Source organism: Pelophylax lessonae, assembly GCF_965119305.1.
Source record: "Pelophylax lessonae genome assembly, chromosome: 10".
Lineage (NCBI taxonomy): Eukaryota > Metazoa > Chordata > Amphibia > Anura > Ranidae > Pelophylax > Pelophylax lessonae.
This window is the reverse complement of record NC_138777.1, coordinates 57,226,730-57,239,229: the sequence shown is the minus strand read 5'-3', so window position 1 is coordinate 57,239,229 and position 12,500 is coordinate 57,226,730. Positions and strand designations below refer to the sequence as shown.

Genomic DNA, 12,500 nt, shown 5'->3' with positions numbered 1-12,500 from the left:
TTGTCCTCCAGGTGATCGACCAATCAACTTGGGTACCTTCAGCCTGGCCATACACAGTTTAAATCTGCATCTCAAATGAAGCAATCCCATTTACATATAACACTCCATAAAGGAGAATTGAGGGGCTTATCAGGTCTGCGTCAAAAATTAACAGCCACACCCAATCAGACAGCTCGTGTTAAAAGGGACCTGAAAAGCAATCTGCATGGCTTGCTTTTCCAAGCATTGGCTAGTTTAGTGAGCCTGGACTAATAACAGTCACTGTAATGCTACCCATACTGCTGTCCTTTTAACATGGTGACAAAAGTTGATACCTATGCTACATGTGTGTAAAGTTACTTGCACCCTGCTAAATGGACAGCAATAAGGTTGTAAATACAGTGACTGCCTGTCCCCCCTGATGGCGGCCCTGGGTGTGTCATGAAAGGCCAATTGAGAAAATGGCTATATCATGTAGAGGAAATCACCAGTGTGGGGCAACCTATGTCATGGAGGTAGATTTGGACATCGATGTATATGTATCACCAGAAATGGAATTCTTTGTTCTACAATATCTCAAAGACGACCTAGCATGTTATTTGAAGACTGTACTATTTTGGACATACTTGGACTCAAACATACACTGCTCTTTCCACAGCTCCTCCTCCTCTGGGGGTATGATAAAGTTTATACGCATCTTCACCAAAAGCACAAGATGATGTGTCGTCTCCGGATGAGGCTGCAGCGGAGATTTCAGTTTCTGCCTGAGATAGTGGATCTGCAGCGGGCCTGGAGTGATGCCAAAAGGCGCTCACCCAGGCTCCTGCTAAAGGCTGTGGAGCAAATCTCCGGTAAGTAAAAATATACATTACATGTGACCAGATAGGTTACAATTTTTTGGGTAGGTGGACATGTGTTTAGCTATGCAACAACACTAATACCAACACCCCCCCCCCCCCTCCCTCTCGCTCCTACCTTTCCTACCTCCATCAAGTGTCTCTTCACAACCTTTAATACTACTATGTACATTCGTATTTTTTATGTTTTTTTTTTTCTTCTGCTTCTAGCCAAAGCGGACGGACGGCACCCTCTTGTGCTTTTGGTGAAGAAGGGGAGGAGGAGGACGGCCACACTCCAATATGCAGTCAGAGGCAGCGAGCCATTTGAGCAGCTGAAAATTGTGGATCGTAAGTAGAAAATAAAAATGTTAGAAATTTCTAATCTCTAATCACATTTTACAGAGCCCCCTTTACATCGGAGTCTCCAGACTTACTACACTGTAAGAGGGAAGTGTGAAGACTCTGATATAAGGAGAGTTTGGGAACCATTATTTGAGGGGGGAAGCTGGGGACTCTGGTGTAAAAGGGAACTCTGTGTTCCCCAAAGCTCCCCCATACATCTGAGCTTACAGAGACCCTCTTACACTTCCCTTCCTCAGTCCACCACAGTCAAGGGCACAACAAGTCCCACTGCAGAAGGCTACCTGCTTGGACTTGTAATCCTCTCTGTAGGGGAATGAGGAAATACTGCCTGCTATGCTAAGACTTGTAGTGCCCTCTGTTAGGGACTAAGGATTCCTCAGTCCTCAACATTCTAGGGCACTATAAGTCTCAGCATAGTGGGCTGTCATACCTCAGTCCCTCACAGCTCGGGTCAAAAACAACACAGTTAAACATCTAAAGGACAACTCCAAACAAAACTACCAATAATGGACAGAGTCCATATGCTCTATAATGTCAAAGACCCGCTACCACTCACCTTCCACCTCTGGTGCTGTCATTGTGTAGGGCAAAGGGCTCCATCTACACCATGTTTGGCTTTCATGTCAGATAGGCAGGACTTGCTCAGCTCCACTCTCTTCCTTGGCAATTGACTCTGGCGTCATTGTGGATCTTTCCTCCTCTAGAAAACCCCCAGGGGCCCTCTCCTTGTCCCCCAGCCACCCAGGGCCTTCTTCTCCTCCTCCTCCACCAACCATTTTCAGACTCTTCCAACTTCCCTGGGGCTACTCAACCACTTTGCATAGTGGACACAACAAATCTATGACCAGCCTGCAAAATATCAAGTCTGGGCCTGGTTACCTGTATGTTCCGGGTCCAGGGCGGAGCTCTCCTCCCAGAGCAACAACTGATGATAGCAGAGTGAGTTGACCGGCCAGTCACTTCCTACTGGTGCAGGTACACACCTACCGATTCCTCCACATCTTAGGATAACATGATCAGACGGCCAATCCCCAGGCAGAGAAGGAGGAGTAAGTGTCAGCGGACAACAGACACCTGGCAGACGCAGTGAAGGGACTGCAGCACACTGCTGCAACTTTTTGATCCGAGGATTGAAAGCAATCTTTTACTTGGGAGATTTCCCTGACTGCGCCCTTCGAAATGTTGGTGCTCCGCCACTGGCCGCAAGGCCCCTGTAGGTGCGAGGCCTTAGGCGCCCGCTTAATTTGCATGGTGCCCTCCTGTTTTAAAACATGGTCAATGCATCTCATTGGTGTAAGTGCACTTCTATGTTCTGAATTGTAGGGGCATTGAGTATGGTGCTAGCATGATGAGAGGTTACTGCCTATTTGTGTCCATAAATAATATATAATGTTTTTCTTTTATTTTAGAAACCAGTGATCAGGATGTTGCGGCTCAGCCTTCTCAGGCCCCCTGTAAGTAATGTGGATGTGCTGGTGTGTTGTGTATTAGGTCGAACTTGGAGGAATGATTGTTTGTTTTGTTTTCTTTTGTGGTTGATGTAACTTCAGCAAGAGAGGAGCCTCAGGCAGGGCCGAGTCGCCTGGATCCGGGCCAGGAACAAACTGTTGGCCAAGAAGAGGCCAATTGGTCCGACTCGGATGAGGACCTGGGCTCTCCTCAAAGGGGAAGTAAGTATTCTACATGTGTTTGTGTGTTCAATGTGTCCTGGTAAATATAAGGGCTGTAATATATATATTTTGACATTGGGGTTTTGTAGCAGCTGACATTGAGGATGTTTGTTGTGGAGGACTGGGGAAGAGGGGCCACTGCTTACCCAGTCCACTGTAACTACTACCTTCAATGTTTCCAGACTACTTTCTGTGTGCCTTTATCAAATAGCTTTTGTTCAAGGATTGTATTTGTGTCTTTGTGTTTCTAGGAGATACAACGCCATCCCCCCATGAAGGGACACCATCCCCCCATGTAGGGTCTCCCCCATCCTCCCCCACTCCAGGCTCCCCTGAACTAGTCTGTAAGTACCTAAAATTAGATTCTCACATGAATTGTGTGTGCTAGGATGATGTGTATCTAGGATAATCTAAGTTGGAGTCAAAGCAAGTGTAGTTTTGCTATATGTGACAGGAAGGTTGGTCATGAAACACTCTTGCTTAACCTTCATGTTTGAAAGGTGGTTTTGGGGAGCTTTACAGGACATGTTATCTTTTGTAAGTTATCTCAAGCCACCCTATTCTAAATTGGTGTTAGTTTCTCTACATTGGAAATGGTGTGCTTTGTACTTGTAAATTTTTAGGGGACATTGTAATTTAATCATGTCCTGATTTAGTCAACACTGAAAATGTGTGTTTGTCAATCTTTCATAAATACTCTTCCTCGGTAATGTACCACATTCCAGTTCACAATTTGTGTTCTTTTTGTGCAGTTTCTCCAGAGCCAGCCACGCCATCCACTTCAGGGGCCCCAAAAAAACCTGATGATGGTAAGTTGTGTGCTTTTCCAGTAATGTGTCTACTTAGTAAGTGGAGAAATGCTAACTGTGTATGTCCCCGCTCAGGCTTCAAGTTGTTCTAAAGGCAGCGGGTTCTTTATGTGAATGCATTCTATGCATTAGTATTCCAAGTGATAGGTGTGCATATTCCCCCTAAGACTTACTGGGACCATTTTTTACGGTCCAAATTTTTGCACTAATACTTGTCTGGAACAGACTCCCCCTCCTCCTTAACTGAGGTGACAGCATGCCAATATTGCCTCCTGATGCTGTCACTCCTAATCATTGAGACCATTGGAAGGGAGGGGGGCAAGGCTGGCTCACAGCCTAGTGCCTGAACAGGCACAGGGTGCTTGGCTTCATCTCATGTGCCTCCATAGCAAGCTGCCTGCTGTGGGGTCAAACAACAGGAGGGAGGTGCCTAGAGGTGTGTACAGGGGCCATGTAAAAAGGAGGATTGTTATTTCTCTTGTCCCCAAAAACCTAGAGAGTGTAAGTCTAACCTGATTAGTTTTCCGCAGCCCTCCCAAAATGATATGTTTCCAACACTTAGAACAGGCAGGGCTGAGGCACCAAAAACATCAGAAAAACACAATCAGCACAAAAGCAGGGAGTACGTATCCTTAACGCTACAAGCTTCACCCAGAAGAATGACGCTTGCACTGTACAAATCTGCATCACCACCATATCAATGTCTAAATAAAACTTTCAGGGAAATGTGGAGGGGTAATGAGTGGGTGTTAGAGCGTTTTCATGACTGCGTAACCTACAGTTAGCGTGAGTCCATTTGTTGATAAACTTTTTCTTCTCTCTTAACACAGCTGGGATGGCGGAAAGGAGATCAGGGGAGCAGACACATCTGCTCCGTCCAGAACTGGCCCTCAAAATTCCTAAGGGTGAGTCTCTACTATGTGTCAGGTTCAATCTATAGACAGTAAGAGGGAGAGAGAACGCTCCACAGATTCCAATGGTGATAGAGATAAATGTGTGCACATGTATCGTGTTGACCAATTGAACCCAAAACACCTTACATTCTTCAAAATGATTGCTTGTGTTTACATGCAGAAAAGCATTTTACTTAGCTTTGGTGGAACTGCTACTAACATTCCAAGCCATCTTATGTAACCTTTTGAACAATTTGCTGTGAAAGTTTGAGTTTAAGGTTTACAACAGCAATTTAGCATATTTGCTTCAGAGTGTTGATAAAAGCCAACCAATAGACTCCTAAGCATATTTGTTGAGGCACATTAATTACAATCCTTGTTTGGATCATTTTGCCTAAAACTAATTGTCATGTTTTTTTCTACCCAGGGCACACCCACCTCACCTACGAGGTCCTCCTGGATTATATGAGGTGGTGCGGAGACCGAATTCTATATTTGGAACACCTTTGTGGCGTGGATCCAGACCCTAAGGAGCCATTCGTTAGGAATGTCACACCTTTAAAAAGATCCTAGTATTTTTTTTTTGTGGTTTGTTTACTTATGTTGCACGTTGCAACACAAAGAAATGTCACATTTGTAATTGTTGCCCATTATAAACAAAAATCTAACAAAAAAATCAAAAACAGTTTAAAAAAAAACCCTTTTTTTGGGACCCAAAAAAAAAAAAAAAAAAAAAAGCCTTGTTTTTGGCAACCAAAAAAAATATAAAAATTTATAAAAAACCCTTTTTTTGGGGACCCAAAAAAAACAAAAAACAAAAAAAGCCTTGTTTTTGGCAACCAAAAAAAATATAAAAATTTATAAAAAACCCTTTTTTTGGGGACCCAAAAAAAAAAAAAAAACAAAAAAAGCCTTGTTTTTGGCAACCAAAAAAAATATAAAAATTTATAAAAAACCCTTTTTTTGGGAACCAAAAAAACCAAAAAAAAAAAAAAAAAGCCTTGTTTTTGGCAACCAAAAAAAAAATGTTTACAAAAAAGCCTTGTTGTTTTTATGGCAACGGACAAAACCAAAAATGTTTACAAAAAAGCCTTGTTGTTTTTATGGCAACCGACAAAACCAAAAATGTTTACAAAAAAGCCTTGTTGTTTTTATGGCAACGGACAAAACCACAAATGTTTACAAAAAAGCCTTGTTGTTTTTATGGCAACGGACAAAACCAAAAATGTTTACAAAAAAGCCTTGTTGTTTTTATGGCAACGGACAAAACCAAAAATGTTTACAAAAAAGCCTTGTTGTTTTTGGTAACAAACTAAACCAAAAATGTTTACAAAAAAGCCTTGTTGTTTTTATGGCAACGGACAAAACCACAAATGTTTACAAATAAGCCTTGTTGTTTTTATGGCAACGGACAAAACCAAAAATGTTTACAAAAAAGCCTTGTTGTTTTTATGGCAACGGACAAAACCAAAAATGTTTACAAAAAAGCCTTGTTGTTTTTGGTAACAAACTAAACCAAAAATGTTTACAAAAAAGCCTTGTTGTTTTTATGGCAACCGACAAAACCAAAAATGTTTACAAAAAAGCCTTGTTGTTTTTATGGCAACGGACAAAACCAAAAATGTTTACAAAAAAGCCTTGTTGTTTTTATGGCAACGGACAAAACCAAAAATGTTTACAAAAAAGCCTTGTTGTTTTTATGGCAACGGACAAAACCAAAAATGTTTACAAAAAAGCCTTGTTGTTTTTATGGCAACGGACAAAACCACAAATGTTTACAAAAAAGCCTTGTTGTTTTTATGGCAACCGACAAAACCACAAATGTTTACAAATAAGCCTTGTTGTTTTTATGGCAACGGACAAAACCAAAAATGTTTACAAAAAAGCCTTGTTGTTTTTATGGCAACGGACAAAACCAAAAATGTTTACAAAAATGAATTGTTTTTGTGAAAACCTTCCAAAAAATGATGTCAAAACATAAAAAATGTTTAAAATGTTTATCTAAATTAAATTTAAGTATGTTGCTCTTTGCAACACAAATGTTACATTGGCAATTTAGTTCATTCTATTATATATTGTAATATATTTTTTGTACGCTACAGTTGGTAGACACCCACATGTGTTATTAAAACATTTATTTTATTACCCAAGTTTTCTTTTTGGTGTACACATCGAATGTCTTTTGTGTTGTATTTGTTTACTTGAGTGGTGTGGTCTGTAATTGTTAGTATGTTGGCTTTGGTTTATGTTAGCCTTGAGACTTGTTTTGAAGCTACATTTGAAGGGAGACCTTTTCTTGGGTCGTTATGTGAACATTGAGTTATCTAAATTTACATGAAATCATATGTTTGGAGATCGAGAAGCACGTGTGTATAAATGCCTACATTAACCAGGGCCATTACTTGGCCACCAACACTCCTAAAAAACCAAAGAGCAAACACAAACTAATCATTTTGCATAAAATTTTATTTCATCCCCAAAAAAAGCACTATAAGAAATCATATTGTGCCACCCTCAAATTTAAAAAAAAAATGGCCCCACAAATTGGCCAATGTAACAATCATTAACAAAACCAAAAAAAAAAAAAAAAAAGAAATTAAGTTGGTGGTGGTGGTGGTGACTGAAGCAGTGTGGTGAGCAATGGAAAGGTTCCTGCCATCAAATGGTGGGCCAATAGTCCCATCTGCTCTGGGGTTAGCCTTAGAGTTCTGGTAAAGTGGCCCATTAGAATCAGATCTTGTGTCTGAGGCTGCTGCTGATGCAGGGTGTTGAACCCTGGAAATGTCCCAGACTGAAGATCTTGTGCCAATAGTCCCATCTGCTCTGTGCTCAGCCTAAGAATTTGGGTAACGTGTGCCATTACCATGAGATGGGATCGTTGCTGCTCCAAGGCTATTTGATGCTGCTGGTGGTGCAAGGGTTGTGAAGATGTGTGGGGAGTGGTGGTTGATTGGTTGTTGTGGTCCACGGTGCGGGGGCAAACGACATGTCGCATTGGTGACAAAAAAGAAGAACGGCCTGGGGAGGAGTGAAGTGATAAAGGTGTGGAGGGAATGTAGTCAGGTGGAAGGGGTACTGTGGAACCAGTGCGCATTGAGGTTGTGCAGGAGGATTGCTCATTGAGGGGTGTGGGAGTCCGAACGGAGTGTGAAGTGCTAGGAGTGGCTACAGGAGGAATTGTCCCATCCCCAGCTGCCTGACAAGTGGCCAACACTGGCATTACCCTCCCACTACCACAACCTGCAGTGGCAGGTGAGTGAGATGTTTGGGAGGGCTCTGCCAATGGGGCATCTTCAGATCCAAACAGGCATTGGCGTGTGGCCAGCACCTGAGTGTCAACACTTTGCCGATCCCGTTGATGCTGGTCTGCTAAACTTACCAAGCTGTTACGCATATCCTGTTGAACCTGTAACATATCCTGGTGAACCTGTACCATTGTTGCTACAGATTCCTGTATGAGCCCGAGCAGACGTACTGCCTCAGTAGATTGCTGAGTACGCCTCCTTAACTCATTTTGGACCTGATACTCATCAAGCAGCCTCTCGGCTACATCCAGCATAGATGGACGAAGTTGGGTAGGTGACAATCCCTCTGCATCTAAGGCTACCTGAAAGCAGAAGAAATAGACCAAATCATTATCAAACATCATGACTAAATATTTCAGATTAGTTTGACAACTTAACACCCCAAGCAGAACGTTGAAAAGTTTGATGTGCTTCTAATGAGTACTTGTTCATTGTAAGATTATCCAAGCTAGCAACACTTCTGATAATGGGTACATATTATATTGGTAGGACTAATATGACAAAGGCAAAAAAGATTCAACATGAAGGTGTTCCCAATTAACCCTGGTGTGGTAGGTTGTTTATGCTTTTGGTAAATCTGTTACTACACCAATGACTTTATACATCTACGTATGTTGTCTAAAATCTTGCCATCAATCGGCTAGAGGACAACCCAACCAAACGATACCCATGAATTTGGACCTGGAAAATCAAAGACGGGCCGGACTTTAAAGATCCTGGATGTTTTTGGAACATTAGTGGCACACCAAATTATAACATAATTCCCTGATGTTCAAGATAGAACTCTTGTTGTGCTGGTGCATCGTCAGAATGTCATAGCACTAATTTAACACACACAATGTAAGCCACATCTAGTCCAAAAATCAATGCTACCATTGAAATGTTACATGTGCACCTTGTTCCCTTATATCACATACCACAGCACTGGATGCAGAATCGTCGCCAGCTCCTGATCCAACTCCAGCTGCAACGTCAAGAGGGGCCTGATGTTCTTTTAAAAAAAAAAAAAAAAACATGTTTTAGTACATAACCTTAGTCAGTAATGATTATGGCCAGATTGCCCTCCTAGCTTCATGAATGAAGCATTGAGGCCAAACATTCAAAAGTGCTTTCCCTGGGCTCATAGGACACTTGCAAAACCCTCCCAAAGGTTAAGAAGGCTTGGTCTGCCTACTAATGACGGCACCCATTAATGCTGTCAACTGTGTTTTGCAGGGTAAACATCTAAAAGGCAACACTCTTTCCTAAGAAAAAACATGTGTGTTAATGGGGTTAATAAGATTCAAAAAAACATTATTTGACTAGACATACCAACACCTTCCTCCAGGCCTAGCTGCACTGGGTGGTGTTCCCTGCTGCGGATCTTCTGTAAAGGACATAGCAATATGAGCTATCTTGGCCAAAAAAAAAACATCTACATTGTTTGGCACAGTTTGATATTGGACCTACCAGGAGGAGGGTCAGCACTGATGTCAACACCTGTGAGTCCGTCTGGTTCGCCAAGCTGCATGGCTGTGGAGGGGCTGAGATCCGTGCTACAGATGAACAAATTGCAGGTTGGGGAAAACAAAAAAAGGACAATTGGAAGGGCAAGTATCACATTCTCTTAATGTCACACATAGGATAGTAGTTAATCTTTTCCAAACAACTCACACAATTGACATCCAAGATAATATCCTACCTCGGTGCAAAGCATCCGAATCTAAGTCCTCTCTGGGAAAGATGGTATCGGGTCCTATGATGTTCAAGAAAGGTAATTGATAATCCCAGAGAGAACTTCGTGCACGTTCATCCAGCCGACCTTGACGGTCAAAAAGACCCTCCGCAGCCATGCAATTAGCTTCTTCCGAACGGACCCACAGATGTCGTTGACCTTCTTCCGCACACTGTCACGGTGGCGAGGTGCTTCACCCAGTGCATTTACAGCATCCCGGATTTCATCCCACAATCTGTTCTTCTCTGTTACTGAGTAAGACGCGGCCCTGGTCCCATGTATCGCCTGATATCTGGCCATATAGGCGTGGACCAGGGCACAGCACTGATTGTGGGTGAAACGGGGAAGCCGGGTTAATGTGGACAAGCTGACTCTGGTGGACGGACCCGCTCCAGGACTACTGTCAGAAGAGCCAGCTTGTCCACTTGGTGTGTTAACACCTCCCCCGGCTTCCTCCTCCGGGATGGGGATGGTGGACTCCTCATGGATACAGCTGGAGCCTCCCTCACACCAGAGCCAGACGATCTGCCCACCCTGCCCCCCTGGCCCCCCTGGCCCCCCTGGCCCCCCTGGCCCCCCTGGCCCTTCTCATCCTTCCAGTGGGTGGGGCCATGGGAGCACGAGGTGGGCAGAGAATCTGGCTGTCCAGCAGCAGCAAAGAGCCCCAAACTCCTAAATCTGAAATGACAAAAGAGAAAACAGAAAAACAGGATTTGCAGATTGCTCTTCATATACAGTATAATTAGTGAACAGTTACAGAACACACTTACCTAATGGCACAAACAGACTTGGTCGTGGTGGTGGTGGTAGTAGTGGGCAAAGAGCAGAAGAGGCTGCAAAGAAAAGGAAAAAAAAAAAAACACATAAGAAAACGCATATGGGTACAAATCACACGAGGCCCTCCAAACACTTACCTAATGGCACAAACACGGTGGTGGTGGTGGTGGTGGCAAAAAAAGCAGAAGAGGTTGCAAAGAAATGTACAAAAAAAACACATAAGAAAACGCATAGGGGTACAAATCACACGAGGCCTCCAAACACTTACCTAATGGCACAACACACAGTGGTGGTGGTGGTGGTGGTGGTGGCAAAGAGCAGAAGAGGCTGCAAAGAAATGTAAAAAAAAAACACATAAGAAAACGCATAGGGGTACAAATCACACGAGGCCCTCCAAACACTTACCTAATGGCACAAACACAGTGGTGGTGGTGGTGGTGGTGGTGGCAAAGAGCAGAAGAGGCTGCAAAGAAATGTAAAAAAAAAAACACATAAGAAAACGCATAGGGGTACAAATCACACGAGGCCCTCCAAACACTTACCTAATGTCACAAACACAGTGGTGGTGGTGGTGGTGGTGGTGTAATCCTTTATAGGCAAAAGGAGGCTGCAAACATTAAACATACATGAGAAATCGCATGACCTACATACGTGCACATAATAAATTACAGTTATCAGGAAAGCAAAAATGTGTCTTTGGAAGCTGGGAAGGTAAGGGGGCAGGTTTAGATGCCAAATCTAGACTGCACACCTTTAACAAACATGAGAAAACACATGTCCAAACCACATGCACATGGGCCAACTGCCAATGATTAAAAGACACTTGAGGGGTTCCCAAGCTATTGTGGGTTGGAGGGGATTCACCATAGACAACTTAAGCACACCCAAGATAAGTACAAATTGTCTCCTTCCTTTTTTTTGGGAGAGAGAGATACAATTGTCTTACCTCCAGATAATGTAGGTTGTGGGTCACAGGGTCTTGCTAGCACATAAGAAACATCGATCTATAACATCCAGCAGCCATATTGGCCATGTGCTCCTTTTATAGCTGGCTCACAGGTGTGATAATTAGCGGCCGTTTCTATATATATCTGCGCATTCGCGAATTTGCGCGTTCAAAATGGAGGACGATATCCCAGACGCATTAGATGGTGCAATGCTGGCATTTATTGGTGCCTTGTTTGAGGAGGCCCTGGCACAGGAGGCAGCAGAAGGTGGGGAAGCTGCAGCAGCAGCAGCAGCAGCACCTTCAGCAGCAGCACCTCCAGTCCGTGTGCCCTTACCTCGCCAGCCACGCATTTTTGCTCCAAGGATCTATTTGGACAAGCTGCGGGATTCTGATGTCAGGAGGAAGTTCCGGCTCGAAGCGAGGAACTATTCTACACCTCTACCAGCTCATAGCAGAGAAAATTGACCCGGACACACAGCGCGGCCATGCGGTGCCCGGCATGGCCAGATTGCTGGCCACTTTGTATATTTTAGGGCGTGGCAGCTTCCAAGCCACTTCGGGAAGTATCATGGGCATTAGCCAGCCCACAGTTTCAAGGGTGTTCATGTTGGTCATTAATGCCATAGTGGATATAGTGCCCAATTTTATCCACTGGCCACAGAATGAAAATGAGTGGAATGAAGTCAAGTTGGGTTTCTACCGGCGGGCACACATGCCGCAAATCCTAGGGGCAATCGATGGCACCCACATAGCCATTAGGCCCCCAAGGAGCCACGAAAGTGAATACCGGAACCGCAAGCAGTACCACTCTGTGAACGTCCAATTAGTGTGTGACGCCAAACAGCGCATCATGAGTGTCAACACTGGTCACCCAGGGTCGTGCCATGATTCCAGTATGTTAAGAACAAGTACTCTGTACGAGGTGTTTGAAAGTGGACAAATGCCCGAAGGGTGGCTTATTGTAAAGTATTTTGTCTTAACAACATAAACTGTAAGATTACATAGACATAGGAATAAGCTACATCGGTGTACACCCTGATTTAAGCAAAGCCTACCTAAAATGGATGTGTTATTAGTTGTCAGGCTGTTCACACACAACCAGATCAGCAGCTTAGCAGCTCACAAAAGAAAGATTTGCAAAGTTGTCTTTGAGTCCAATGAAGGTGGTTAACCAATGTGTAAATGGTGTCCTCTAGGCCACC

At 43.5% G+C, this 12,500-nt stretch overlaps 1 protein-coding gene across 1 annotated transcript in view; it reads left to right on the top strand.

Annotated features, from left to right (window-relative positions):
• Positions 1–12,500, top strand: part of ELP4 (elongator acetyltransferase complex subunit 4) — a gene marked incomplete at its 5' end in the record, with an annotated part of 557,453 nt that overhangs the window by 117,951 nt on the left and 427,002 nt on the right. The gene's annotated exons all lie outside the window — the stretch shown is intronic.